General features: G+C 38.6%; 1 protein-coding gene across 2 annotated transcripts in view; it reads left to right on the top strand.

The window, feature by feature from the left end:
* The window catches only part of LOC306671101 (serine/threonine-protein kinase PAK 2-like), a 368,847-nt gene that overhangs the window by 246,413 nt on the left and 108,113 nt on the right, over positions 1-14,321 (top strand). The gene's annotated exons all lie outside the window — the stretch shown is intronic.

The raw sequence follows: 14,321 nt of genomic DNA, 5'->3' as shown, positions 1-14,321 counted from the left end.
CAATACTTGAAGGCTTTTCTGAGAAAATCAGTGGTGATACTAACAAATGTGACTTTTTTGATATTGCAGCAACATTTGGAAGACCTACATAATTCAGTGAACTTAGATTTTCCTATTTTCTAGTAACACATTAGAAAATCATTCATGAGTAAGATTCATGTAAAGCACAAGACAGATCTAAAGTTCTAACATTGTAAGTTATTGACATGTTTTCCAATTCTGCAGTGCAGCTCACCCTGCCACATGCCATGTTTTGGTATAAGAGCAAAATATATCCACAAATGACTGAGGAAGCTACTAAACTCATCCTACAGTTCTGTGTTACGTTGGCTTTCCTCATAGTTTTTCAACCAAAACATATAATACAAGTTGAGCGTAAACACAAATGAGAAAATAACTGTCTCCTGTTAAGCCAGGAATTAAATAAACTTGCAACTCACTAACGTTTTGTTTGGGGAAAAGATTTTTTCCAATTCTAATGGAACAAAATTATTTTTCCAATTCTAATGGAACGAAATTAGAAAGTGTTGGTAGAAGGAAAACTGGAAATGTTTGTAATAGGCAAAAATGAAACCACACAATCCTGAACAAGCAATGAATCAAACACAAAATCAAGGGGAAATTAGAAAATACCATCAGATGAACAAAAGTGAAAATACAACATACCCAGTCTTATTGACTGCAGTAAAAGGGGTATTAAAATGGAAGCTTATACCAATTAATAACTGTATTAGAAAAGAAGAAAGACCTAAATGATCAGACTAATTACAGACCTTGATGAAATTTGGATCCTGCATGTTTCCCCAAGGTGCATATGGTAAAGGCAGGGTTCCCAGTTTGATACTTCAGGGGATATGGGAATCTGTAATGGGTGTGTCTTAGTGGGTGGTAACTTTGAATGAGGAGGGTGGTGGGACTCCAGCCCCTGCCTCTTCTGTCTTTCCCTCCCAGCTATGAGGTGAGCAGCTTTGCTCCTGCATGCACTTCCATCATGAGTTCCTTTCTCATGTTATTTGAAAATAACATGGTCAATCATGAGAAGAAACTCCAAAACTGAGGTAAAATAACCTTCTTTCGTTATGAGTTATCTCAGATTCTTAGTATAGAAATAGAAATCTGACTCACATACTCCTTCTGGAACTCGAGAAACAAAAGAAACAACAAAAGAAACATAAAGTAGACAATAAAAAACAAAATACCCCAAAGTTAACAGAAGGAATAAAAGAAATAAAATTAGATCAGGGGAAAAAAAAACAAAAACAAAAAACAAATAACAGAAAAAAGTGTTCTTTTCTTCTCCACATACTATCTACAATTTATTATTTGTTTTTTTTTTCCTTTAAAAATATTATCACATTTGAAAACTTTGAGCTGGATTAACTAAGTGCCTCAGTCTGTGCTTCTATAACAATGTAATACAAAGTTGGTCATTTACACTCTTTGGTGAGTAGTAGAATGAGAAGAGACATTAACATCTACAATTCTGGAGGAGTCAAGATCAAGGTGCCAACACTGGTGTCACATGAGTGCTGCCTTTCGTTTCCAAAATGTCATCTTGCTGTGTCCTTATGAGGTGCAAGGCAGAAAAACAAGAGAATGCCTCCTTCAGCCCTGAAGTCTTTTATAAGGCTGCTCATCCCAGAAGCCACACTGCTTTTTTTCTCCACCAGTTTTTTTTCCCAGTATTTTTTTTTATTGTAAACAAATGGGATACATGTTGTTTCTCTGTTTGTACATGGCGTAAAGGCATACCAATTGTGTAATCATAAATTTACATAGGGTAATGTTGTTTGATTCATTCTGTTATTTTTTCCTTCCCCCCATCCCTCCCACCCCTCTTTTCCCTCTATACAGTCCTTCCTTCCTCCATTCTTGCCACCCTCCTTAACCCTAATCCTAAACCTAACCCTAACCCTAATGCTAACCCCTCCTAACCCCCATTATATGTCCTAATCCGCTTATTAGCGAGATCATTTGTCCTTTAGTTTTATGAGATTGGCTTATCTCACTTAGCATGATATCCTCCAGTTTCATCCATTTGCCTGCAAATGCCATAATTTTATCATTCTTTATGGCAGAGTAACATTCCACTGTATATATATGCCACAGTTTCTTTATCCATTCATCAATTGAAGGACATCTAGGTTGGTTCCACACTCTGGCTATGGTGAATTGAGCAGCAATGAACATTGATGTGGCTGTATCTCTGTAGTATGCTGATTTTCAGTCCTTTGGGTATAGCTGGGTCAAATGGTGGTAACATTCAAAGCTTTCTGAGGACTCCCCATACTGCTTTCCAGAGTAGCTGCACTAATTTGCAACCCTACCAGCAATGTATGAGTATACCTTTTTCCCCACATCCTCGCCAACACCTAATGTTGATTACATTCTTGATAATTGCCATTCTAATTGGGGTGAGATGGAATCTTAGGGTAGTTTTGATTTGCATTTCTCTTATTACTAGAGATGTTGAACATTTTTTCATATATCTGTTGATTGCTTGTACATCTTCTTCTGTGAAGTGTCTGTTCATTTCTGTAGCCCATTTGCTGATTGGATTATTTGTATTCTTGGTGTATTGGTGCTTTGCAGTTCCACATAAGGATGGGATTTGTTGTTCCATTTGTACCTGCACATACTATAGCAATATAATTTGGACAGAGTCACTGCACATCACTTCACTCTCCCCTCTGCTCTTTTCCAACCCTTGGTCTCTTTCCTCAGTTCTGCTCATCTCCCTTTGATTTTCATTAGATTCCAGCCCTCCCTACACTTTTGACTTTTTTCCTCCTAGCTTCCTCTCTGAAAGCAAACACAACATTTGGCCTTCATGGTTTGGTTTATTTTACTTAATATACTGATTAAGAGTTCTATCCATATTTACTGCAAATAACATAAATTTCACTTTTTAATTTTTGTAATGGCTGAATAAAACTCTGTTGTGTATATACCACATTTTCCTTATGCATTCATCGGTTGATGGACACCTAGGCGGGTTTCATTGTTTGACTATGATGAATTTTGCTGCTATAAAGATGGCTATACACTTATCCCTATGGTATGATGACTTTAATTCTTGGGAATAAATCCCAAGGAGTGATATATATTTGGATCATATGGTGGTTCCATGCCTATTTCCATACTGATTGTAATGATTGCAGTCGCACCAACAGTGTAAAAGTGTTCTTTCTTTCTCCATATTCTGTCTACAATTTATTATGATTTGCATTCTTGATCACTGCCATTCTGACTGTGTGAGGTAAAAATCTCAGTGAAGTTTTGATTTGCACATTCCTAATTGATAATGACATTAAATATTTTTTCATATATTAGTTGGCTATTGATGATTCTTCTTTTGAAAAATGTCTGTTTAATTAATTTGTTTATTTGATATTTAGATGATTTCTCCTTTTGATGTTGGGTTTTGTTGTTTTAGTTCTTTATCTATATTAATCCTCTCAGAATGAATAGCTAGAAAAAACTTTCTCCCATTCTGTAGGTTCTACATTCATGTTCCTACTTGCTTCATTGCTCTGAAGATGATTTTTCACTTGATGCCATCTTCTTGAATAACAGTTAACATTTTTTCTGTGCTTTCAGCGTGTATTGAGCAAATTTTTGCCCCATTTCTAAATATTGTTCATAGGACATTAAGTTACACCATGAATTCTTAAGGGAACAGCATCATTCCAGCTATATACCATCCAATCCTTTATCCGTAACTTTCATGTCCTTACATAAAATGAATTTATTTTACTGCAGTAGCCCCCAAAACTTTTGACTCCATTCACCATTAAAATCTGAATTCAAAGTCATATCATCTTCATCTTATGTGACTCAGACTAAATGTATGATCATTCCTGAGGGCCATTTCCCTCCAGGTATGATACTATGAAATCAAGAGTTATGTGCTTCTCAAACACAGTTGTAGTACAGGCATGTGATAGACATTCCCTTTGCAATGGGGAGATAGAGGCAAGAAGAAAGTATCAGATCCAATAATCCAAAACCTGACAGGAAAATCCACATTAAAGTTTTAAGATTGAGAATAAGTTTTAGACCCTTTAACTCACCTTCTAGACAATGTGATGCAGGTTTGTTCCTCCAAATATCAGGACATGCTGTCCTCATGGCTATGCTGGGTATATTACTGATTATTGGTTTCCTAGGTTGAAATCATGTGCCTTGGGCTCTCCCAGGCTGGGGTTACATGCTGGTGGCTCTACAGGTGTAGGATCTCTGGATAAGACCTGTTTCCATGGTTCCAATAAGCTTAGCCCTAATGGAATCTTTCTGTGATGTTAATAAACCTATTACTCCCCTGGTCATTAGCCTAGTGGGGACTTTGTACACAGCTCAGGCCCTGTGGAAATTCTCTGCCTAGGTGCCAAGGCTCTGAAAAACTATTTTAAAAATTCTAGAATGGGTATCCAAGTCTGTACCCCTCTTCCATGCTTGTGCCTGCAGATTTAGTCTTATACATGTTTCTGAGGAATATAACCTTTATATTTGGTAACAGTGTCCTGAATAATACCTGTGCCTGCTTGGGCTATGGCAGGGCTGGCATAGTAGCATTGCATTAGAAAACAGAGAGAAGAGATCTGAGGCAGTGCCAGTCAGTGAAGCACTGCACACCAATAATTTGTGAATCTTCTAGACCCCTTCTTGAACCTGTTATATCTTAATGTTCTGGGACCATGGTGGAGTTGATATGGTTGAAGATCAAAGAAAAGCCTCAGGGTCATTCTCCCATTATCTTGATGAATAGCTTCTGGTTTACTTTTGTACATATTATTCTGTTTCACAAATCATTGCTTAGCCACACCCTTGATATTCTCTCCCTAATATACCTTTTATATTGTGTTATAATGGGGTCAACTCAGTAATTTTCCAAATCTTTAAAGTATACTTTATTGTTGATCATAAATATCATCTTTAAGTAGTTTGTAAGAAATGAAGAGAAACCATGTAGCACATTTGAAATTTCCTTATTTCCTCCTCCAGCCTCTGACTTCCACCATTCATTGTTTTTCTTCTGATTTCTTCTAAATATACCTGACAATATAATGCATTCAGACATATCATTCATAGGTAGAGTATAATTTCTCATTCTTTTGGATGGATACCAGTTAGGAAGACATGGGTTATGTAGTCATACATGTACAGGGGTAATAATGTCAGATTCATTCTACAATCATTCCTATCACCATACCCTTCCCCTCCATTCACTTCCTCTAACTATTCCAATGTAGTTCTCTCCTTCCATAGCCTTAAAACTTATTGTGAATTAGCATCCACATATCATAGAAAACATACGGCCTTTGATTTTGTAGTCTTAAACATCCAACAATCCAGTTTTACCTGTCTTGAGTTAGAAGTACTGGGTGGTAATTTTAATTTCTTTGTAATTATCTTACCCCTTCTATTTAATCGGGGTCAGTGTTAGCACTGGCAGTGAGCATTACATCTTTTTTGTCTTGAATTTTTTTTGTAAATTAATTTTTTATTTGTTTTAATTAGTTGTACATTTTGATATGATTATGGCCTATTATCTCAAATTAACTCAGATTGTCATACTGAAAGGTCTACATTTTCACAGGTGAACAGAAAACTCTTACAAACTTTCAAGGAAAATATAAAATAATATTAGCAAGAGTAGGGCATATTGAGTTTGTAGAGTAGTTGTTATCCATAAATCTTATTTTTATAATTCCATATCTTTACACTTTAGTTTGAAGAACATGAACTTGGTGGCATACTCAGATTCCAGGATTTGGCATCCTCTGTGACTGAACTTTGGTGAGGGTCATCACAACATTGTGAATGGCATCATGGTGACTGAAATGCATGAGGTAGAGCTTGCATGGCCACACAACTGGGTTCAGACCAGTCTTGCTTTTTTATAACCACTGACTCTCACAGAAACAAATGAGGCCCAGGTAAAGTACATTACTCCCTTCCTATGGTCTCATCCCCTAGTGTGACTGAATTACCTCACACTAGGCTCCACCTCTTACAGGTCCTACCACCTCAACATTGCCACACTGAGGACCAAGCCTCCAGTCCTTGGGGGAAAAACCACATCCACATCATCACAAGCTCCAAATAGCCTACATTGTCAGAGTATCATGTAGGAGTCTACAACATGTGTGAGGTGGGGATGGGGGAAGGTTGCTGTCAGATGTCAGTGGAAGCAGCTGGAGCCCACATTCCAAAACCTCTGTGATGTTACACTTGCCACAGTCATGGCCCCAGGGTGTCAACCCAGAAGAGAGATCAGTGGTGCTCGTTTGTTTGAGAAAAGGCAGGTGTCACCATGTCAGACTCAAGTGTTTACAGGCCCCCACCCCAAACATGAATGAGATGTCTGTGACTTTTTGAAATCCTATGGGCTTCAATGAATATGGCTGCAGTCATCATGTTAAGTGGCCCGCATTTCATATATCCATGATTCTCCAGTGCAAGCTATCAGGTTTCTCCCAAAGGCATTGAGGGAAAAATTGACAACTGATAGTGCAGAGTCATTGAATGGCATGAACAGTAGAAGAGAAGACTGTGTATACACATCCTGACTCTGCACAAAATCAAACTCAAGTACTAACTTAGGATTTCTGTTCCTCAGTTATACTTGAGATAGTTGGAGTAGATTAGTGCTGGTGAGTACCTTGACAGTGCAACTGCACTTAGATATGTTTTTTCCTTCTAAGCTCTCTGCTAAATTGTATGCTTAGGAATTCTCTTTCTCTTTATTTTTTTCTAAAGAAGTTTCAGTGTCTTGACCTTTGTCTGATTCACTGCATTTTGGTTTGGTGTCGACCTTTGGTGATTTCCCACTCTGACTTTTTGGATCTCTTTCAGTTTTAATATAACTTTTTGGATAAAATACATTCTTCAGGATAAAAACTCTCCCAATAATTTGCAATCTATTGTAGGAAGAAAGAGCAAAAGTGGAAGTATTTAACATCATCAATATATTTTAATCCCAGCTTGGATTAGTTTAGGATTAAATTAAAAAAAAAAAAAACAATAAAAGCACCAAATAGTCAAAATGTAATTAGGTCACCTGAGCTGGGCTCTCTTATAAAACCATACCTAGAACGATTAACTCTAGATATTTCGTTTTTGTATCTTAGTCGACTTTGGCTTGTGTGCTCACATCACCCCTGAGCAGAATAAACGCACTTCTGTGCTTGGATCACCTTGCTGGATGGCACCAGAAGTGGTTAGAGGGAAAAGTTATGGCCCTAAAGTGGATATCTGGTCTCTGGGTATCATGGCTATTGAGATGGTCAAAGGAGAGCCACCATACCTCCGGGAAGGTCCCTCAAGGGTAAGACCATTTTAAAGCCAACTTTACTGTAAGAAAAATACTTTTCCTTAATATGTATGTAGAACTTCCTTCTGTTGTTCATTGGTCAAGAACACAGAATCAAAACTTTAGAAAACCTAATCTCTGCCCTTACTTTCAATCTACAAATCATACTACTTCTTAGTTACACAGCTAAAAGTATATGCTCAAGAGTGTAGATTTTGAGGGGATTCAAGATGGCGGACTAGAGGGTGGCTGCGTTTCGTGTTGCTCCAGGACTCAGGACTCAAGAAGAGGAGATATTGAGAGACTTGGGACCAACTCAAAGCAGCCGGGTGAGTGTCTCCCATTGGGCAGGCGTCCCAGATGGGGCAGTAGTCCCCGAACGCAGGGAACTTTGTGAAGTAGAGCTGCCGGCGAGACGCCCCTCCCCCCGCTGGAACAGTGAACGCGGACAACTGGGAGCATTGGAGATGTGGCTGCCCACCACAGCGCTTGGACTCGGTGCAACCCACCCGGGCTCGGGGAGGCTGCCCAAAGGAGAGGGTGCGCGGTGAGTTGTTTGGACTGAAAGCGACCACCCCTGAACACAGGGGGCTGCCCAGAGGAGAAGGAGAAATACGGGCTCAGCACGTCGCTTGGACTTGGAGCAGCTGCGCCAGGGCTCTGGGCGGCTATCCGGTGGAGCAGTGTGGTGAGTGGTTTGGACCCAGAGCATTCACTCCTGAACACAGGGGGGTTGTCTGGAGAAGGAGGAGGAGCGTGGCGGGGTGCTTGGGCTTGAAGTGACTGCACCAGTGCTACGGGTGGCAGTCAGGACAAGAAGGTGCACAGTGAGTTCCTGGGACTCGTGACGAACGCACCAGATCTCTGGGTGACTGCCTGGTGGAGAAGGAGGTACGTGGTGGGTCACTTGGACTTAGAGTGACCGCACGGAACACCAGGTGGCTGCTGGAGGAAAAGGCGTGTGGCGGGTCACTGGGACTCGGAGCGATTGTAAGGGGCTCCAGGTGGCTGCTCAGAGGAGGGGCCGCATAGCCAGGCGAAAAGTGCAGAGCAGGATCCCAGGGCCTAGGCGGCTTCTTGGTGGAAGAGCCCCACAGACAAACTGAGGGGCAGAGCGAAGGCTCCAGGACTGCAGGCAGCTTCTCTGAGGAGAGGAAGCCTAAGGAGATTTGTCTGCGAAGGGCGAGGCTTCCAGGCCTAGGAGGTAGGTCTGGGTCCCTGGGAACATTGCAGAAGAAGGCTGCCCAGCCCAGGCGGTAGTTGTGAATTGAACGGAACCTCTGGGAGGGAAACCGACCAGCGAGACCTCCCCACTGGGTGAGTCCTCCCTGTCGGGTGAGGTTCTCCCAAAAGGACTGTAAAACCAGAGACACAGGCCCAAACTGGCCTTGCATCAGCCCACATCCTACGTCCCCTTTGGATGACCATTCATCAGCAAGTGAAGGTACCTCTGCCCACTAGCAGAAAATATACGCCACCGGAAGGCCACCTCCCCTAGGGAGTCAGCTTCCTTGTGGAGCAGCACATTATCAACTTCCTCCAAGACTTCAGGCTACTGAAGGCTAAGAGGGGATATACTAGAAATCTTCAGGGATATTATAAGACAATGGAGGAAATCTGCAATATCACAGCAGTCAACTGATACCTGAACAATATGAGAAAACAAGGAAAGAAAATGCTGCAAACAAATCTAGATGTTACATCAATGAAACCCAACGACAGCATGGCAGAAGAAATGACAGAAAGGGAGTTCAGAATGTACATAATTAAAATGATCAGGGAAGCAAATGACGAGATGCAAGAGCAAATGCAGGCATTGAATGATCGCACCAATCGACAGTTAAAAGAGCAAATACAGGAAGCAAAAGATCATTTCAATAAAGAGTTAGAGATATTGAAAAAAAAACAAACAGAAATCCTTGAAATGAAAGAAACAATAAACCAAATTAAGAACTCCATAGAAAGCATAACCAATAGAATAGAACACCTGGAAGACAGAACATCAGACATTGAAGATAAAATATTTAACCTTGAAAACAAAGTTGAACAAACAGAGAAGATGGTAAGAAATCATGAACAGAATCTGCAAGAACTATGGGATATCATGAAAAGGCCAAATTTAAGAATTATTGGGATTGAGGAAGGCTTAGAGAAACAGACCAAAGGAATGAACAATCTATTCAATGAAATACTATCAGAAAATTTCCCAAATCTGAAGAATGAAATGGAAGATCAAGTACAAGAGGCTTACAGGACTCCAAATATACAAAATTACAACAGACCCACACCAAGGCACATTATAATGAAAATACCTAACATACAAAACAAAGACAGAATTTTAAAGGCTGCAAGAGAGAGGAATCAAATTACATTCAGGGGGAAACCAATACGGATATCAGCAGATTTTTCAATCCAGACCCTAAAAGCTAGAAGGGCCTGGAACAACATTTTTCAAGCCCTGAAAGAAAATGGATGCCAACCAAGAATCTTATACCCAGCAAAACTTACCTTCAAATTTGATGATGAAATAAAATCCTTCCATGATAAACAAGAGCTAAAAGAATTAACAAAAAGAAAGCCAGCATTACGGAACATTCTCAGCAAAATATTCCATGAGGAAGAGATGAAAAACAAAGAAACAAATCAGCAATGGGAGGAACTATCCTAAAGGAACTGTCAAATAAAGGAAGAACCAAGTCGTCTCAAAATAAATAAATAAATAAATAAAATGAACCAAATGACCAGGAATACTAATCATATCTCAATAATAACCCTGAATATTAATGGCCTGAACTCATCAATCAAAAGACATAGACTGGCAGATTGGATCAAAAAGAAAGATCCAACAATATGTTGCCTGCAAGAGACTCACCCCATAGAAAGAGATACCCATAGACTAAAGGTGAAAGGATGGGGAAAAACATACCATGCACATGGACTCAGCAAAAAAGCTGGGGTATCCATCCTCATTTCAGATAATGTGGACTTCAAGTGAAAACTAGTCAGAAGGGATAAAGAAGGACATTACATACTGCTTAAGGGAACCATAAATTAGCAAGACATAACAATCATAAACATCTATGCCCCAAACAGTGGCTCCACCATGTATGTCAAACAAATCCTTCTCAATTTCAGAAACCAAATAGACCATAACACAATAATACTAGGTGATTTTAACACGCCTCTGTCAACGCTGGACAGATCTTCCAAACAAAAATTGAACAAAGAAACCATAGATCTCAATAACACAATCAATAATTTAGACTTAACGGACATTTATAGAATATACCATCCAATCAAGAGGGAATACACTTTCTTCTCAGCAACACATGGATCCTTCTCTAAAATAGACCATATATTATGCCACAAAGCTAATGTAAGCAAATACAAGAAGATAGAGACACTACCTTGTATTCTATCAGATCATAATGGATTGAAGTTAGAAATAAATGAAAGAGTAAAAAACAGAAGCTACTCCAACACCTGGAGATTAAACAGTATGCTATTACATGATGAATGGATAACAGAAGATATTAGGAAGGAAATTAAAAAATTCTTAGAGGTAAATGAGAACAAAGAAACATCATATCAAAATCTTTGGGACACTATGAAAGCGGTACTTAGAGGACAATTTATTTCATGGAGCGCATTCAATAAAAGGAGTAAAAATCAACAAATAAACGACCTAACACTACAGCTCAAAGCCCTAGAAAAAGAAGAACAGACCAACCCCAAAAGTAGTAGAAGACAGGAAATAGTTAAACTCAGAGCTGAAATCAACGAAAAATTGAAACAAAAGAAACAATAGAGAAAATTGACAAAATAAATAGTTGGTTCTTTGAAAAAATAAACAAAATTGATAAACCCTTAGCGACTCTAACAAAGAGAAGACGAGAGAAAACCCAAATCACTAAAATTCGGAATGAACAAGGAAATATCACAACAGACATGATTGAAATACAAAACATAATTAGAAGCTATTTTGAAAATCTATATTCCAACAAAATAGAAAATTTCGAAGACATCAACAGGTTTCTAGTGACATATGAATTGCCTAAATTGAACGAGGAGGACATACACAATTTAAATAGAACAATTTCAAGTAATGAAGTAGAAGAGGTCATCAAAAGCCTACCAACAAAGAAAAGTCCAGGACCAGATGGGTTCTCAGCCGAGTTCTACAAAATCTTTAAAGAAGAGCTCATTCCAATACTTCTCAAAGTATTCCATGAAATAGAAGAGGAGGGTACCCTCCCAAACTCATTCTATGAAACCAATATTACCCTGATACCCAAGCCAGACACAGACAAATTGAAGAAAGAAAATTTCAGACCGATATCATTAATGAACATTGACGCAAAAATTCTCAATAAAATTTTAGCAAATCGCATACAAAAATATATTAAAAAGATAGTGCACCACGATCAAGTGGGTTTTATCCCAGGGATGCAAGGTTGGTTCAACATCTGGAAATCAATAAATGTAATTCACCATATCAATAGACTTAAAGTCAAGAATCACATGATTATTTCAATAGATGCAGAAAAAGCATTTGATAAAATACAACACCCCTTCATGCTCAAAACACTAGAAAAAATAGGGATATTGGGAACATTCCTTAACATTGTAAAGGCCATCTATGCTAAGCCCATGGCTAATATCATTCTAAACGGTGAAAAACTGAAAGCATTCCCCCTAAAAACTGGAACAAGACAGGGATGCCCTCTTTCACCACTCCTATTCATTATTGTTCTTGAGACTCTAGCCAGAGCAATTAGACAGACCAAGGAAATTAAAGGAATACGAATAGGAAAAGAAGAACTCAAACTATCCCTATTTGTGGATGATGTGATTATATACTTAGAGGTACCAGGAAATTCCACCAGAAAACTGTTAGAACTCATAAGTGAATTCAGTAAAGTGGCAGGTTACAAGATCAATGCTCATAAATCCAATGCATTTTTATACATAAGTGATGAATTCTCAGAAAGAGAAATTATGAAAATTACCCCATTCACGATAGCATCGAAAAAAATAAAATACTTGGGAATCAATCTCACAAAAGAGGTGAAAGACCTCTACAATGAGAACTACAGAACAGTAAAGAAAGATATTAAAGAAAACCTTAGAAGATGGAAAGATCTCCCATGTTCTTGGATAGGCCGAATTAATACTGTCAAAATGGCCATACTACCAAAAGTGCTATACAGATTCAAAGCAATCCCAATTAAAATCCCAATGACGTACCTTACAGAAATAGAGCAAGCAATCATGAAATTCATCTGGAAGAATAAGAAACCCAGAATAGCTAAGGCAATCCTTCACAGGAAAAATGAAGCAGGGGGTATCGCAATACCCGAACTTCAAATTTATTACAAAGCAATAGTAATAAAGATGGCATGGTACTGGTAGAAAATAGACAGGTAGATCAATGGTGCAGAATAGAGGACACGGACACAAACCCAAATAAATACAACTTTCTAATACTAGACAAAGGCGCCAAAAATATGCAATGGAGAAAAGATAGCCTCTTCAACAAATGGTGCTGGGAAAATTGGAAATCCATATGCAACAGAATGAAACTAAACCCATATCTCTCACCCTGCACAAAACTCAACTCAAAATGGATTAAGGACCTTGGAATCAGACCAGAGACTCTGCAGATTATAGAAGAAAAAGTAGGTCCCGATATTCAACATCTCGGCCTAGGACGAGACTTCCTCAACAGGACTCCCATAGCACAAGAAATAAAAGCAAGAATCAATAACTGGGATAGATTCAAACTAAAAAGCTTTCTCTCAGCAAAGGAAACTATCAGTAATGTGAAGAAAGAGCCTACAGAGTGGGAGAATATCTTTGCCACTCATACTTCAGATAGAGCACTAATCTCCAGAATCTATAAAGAACTCAAAAAACTCTACACTAACAATACAAATAATCCAATCTACAAATGGGCTAAGGAAATGAACAGACACTTCACAGAAGCAGATGTACAAGCAATCAACAAACATATGAAAAAATGTTCAACATCTCTAGTAATAAGAGAAATGCAAATCAAAACCACCCTAAGATTCCATCTCACCCCAATTAGAATGGCGATTATCAAAAATACAAGCAACAGGTGTTGGCGAGGATGTGGGTAGAAAGGTACACTCATACATTGCTGGTGGGGCTGCAAATTAGTGCAGCCACTCTGGAAAGCAGTGTGGAGATTCCTTAGAAAACTTGGAATGGAACCACCATTTGACCCAGCTATCCCACTCCTTGGTCTATACCCAAAGGACCTAAAATCAGCATACTACAGAGATACAGCCACATCAATGTTCATAGCTGCTCAATTCACAATAGCCAGATTGTGGAACCAACCTAGATGTCCTTCAATTGATGAGTGGATAAAGAAACTGTGGTATATATATACAATGGAATATTACTCTGCCATAAAGAACGATAAAATTATGGCATTTACAGGCAAATGGATGAAATTGGAGACCATCATGCTAAGTGAGATAAGCCAATCTCAAAAAATTAAAGGACGAATGATCTCGCTGATAAGTGGATGATGACACATAAGGGGGAGGGTGGGGGGAGTTAGTGTTAGGGTTAGGGTTAGAGTTAGGGAGGGGGAGAAGAATGGAGGAAGAAAGGACTGTTTAGAGGGAAAAGAAGGGTGGGGGGGAAGGGAAAAAATAATAGAATGAATCAAACAACATTATCATATGTAAATTTATGATTATACAAATGGTATGCCTTTACCCATGTTCAAACAGACAAACAACATGTATCCCATTTGTTTACAATAATAAAAAATGAAAAAAAATTTAAAAATAAAAAAAAAGTGTAGATTTTTATTAGTAAGTGGTGTGGTTCCTTGTTTGGAATATCAGTAAGAATAATCTCACCTTTGTTCATTGTTGATGTACCCTAGATGGATATATGTTTTTAAAATATTTGTCTTAGTTGTAAATAGATCGTTTATTTTATTCATTTATATGTGTTGCTGAGTATG

Source organism: Sciurus vulgaris (genome assembly GCF_902686455.1).
Source record: "Sciurus vulgaris genome assembly, chromosome: 10".
NCBI lineage: Eukaryota > Metazoa > Chordata > Mammalia > Rodentia > Sciuridae > Sciurus > Sciurus vulgaris.
The sequence above is the reverse complement of the archived record's forward strand: the minus strand, read 5'-3'. Positions and strand labels throughout refer to the sequence as shown.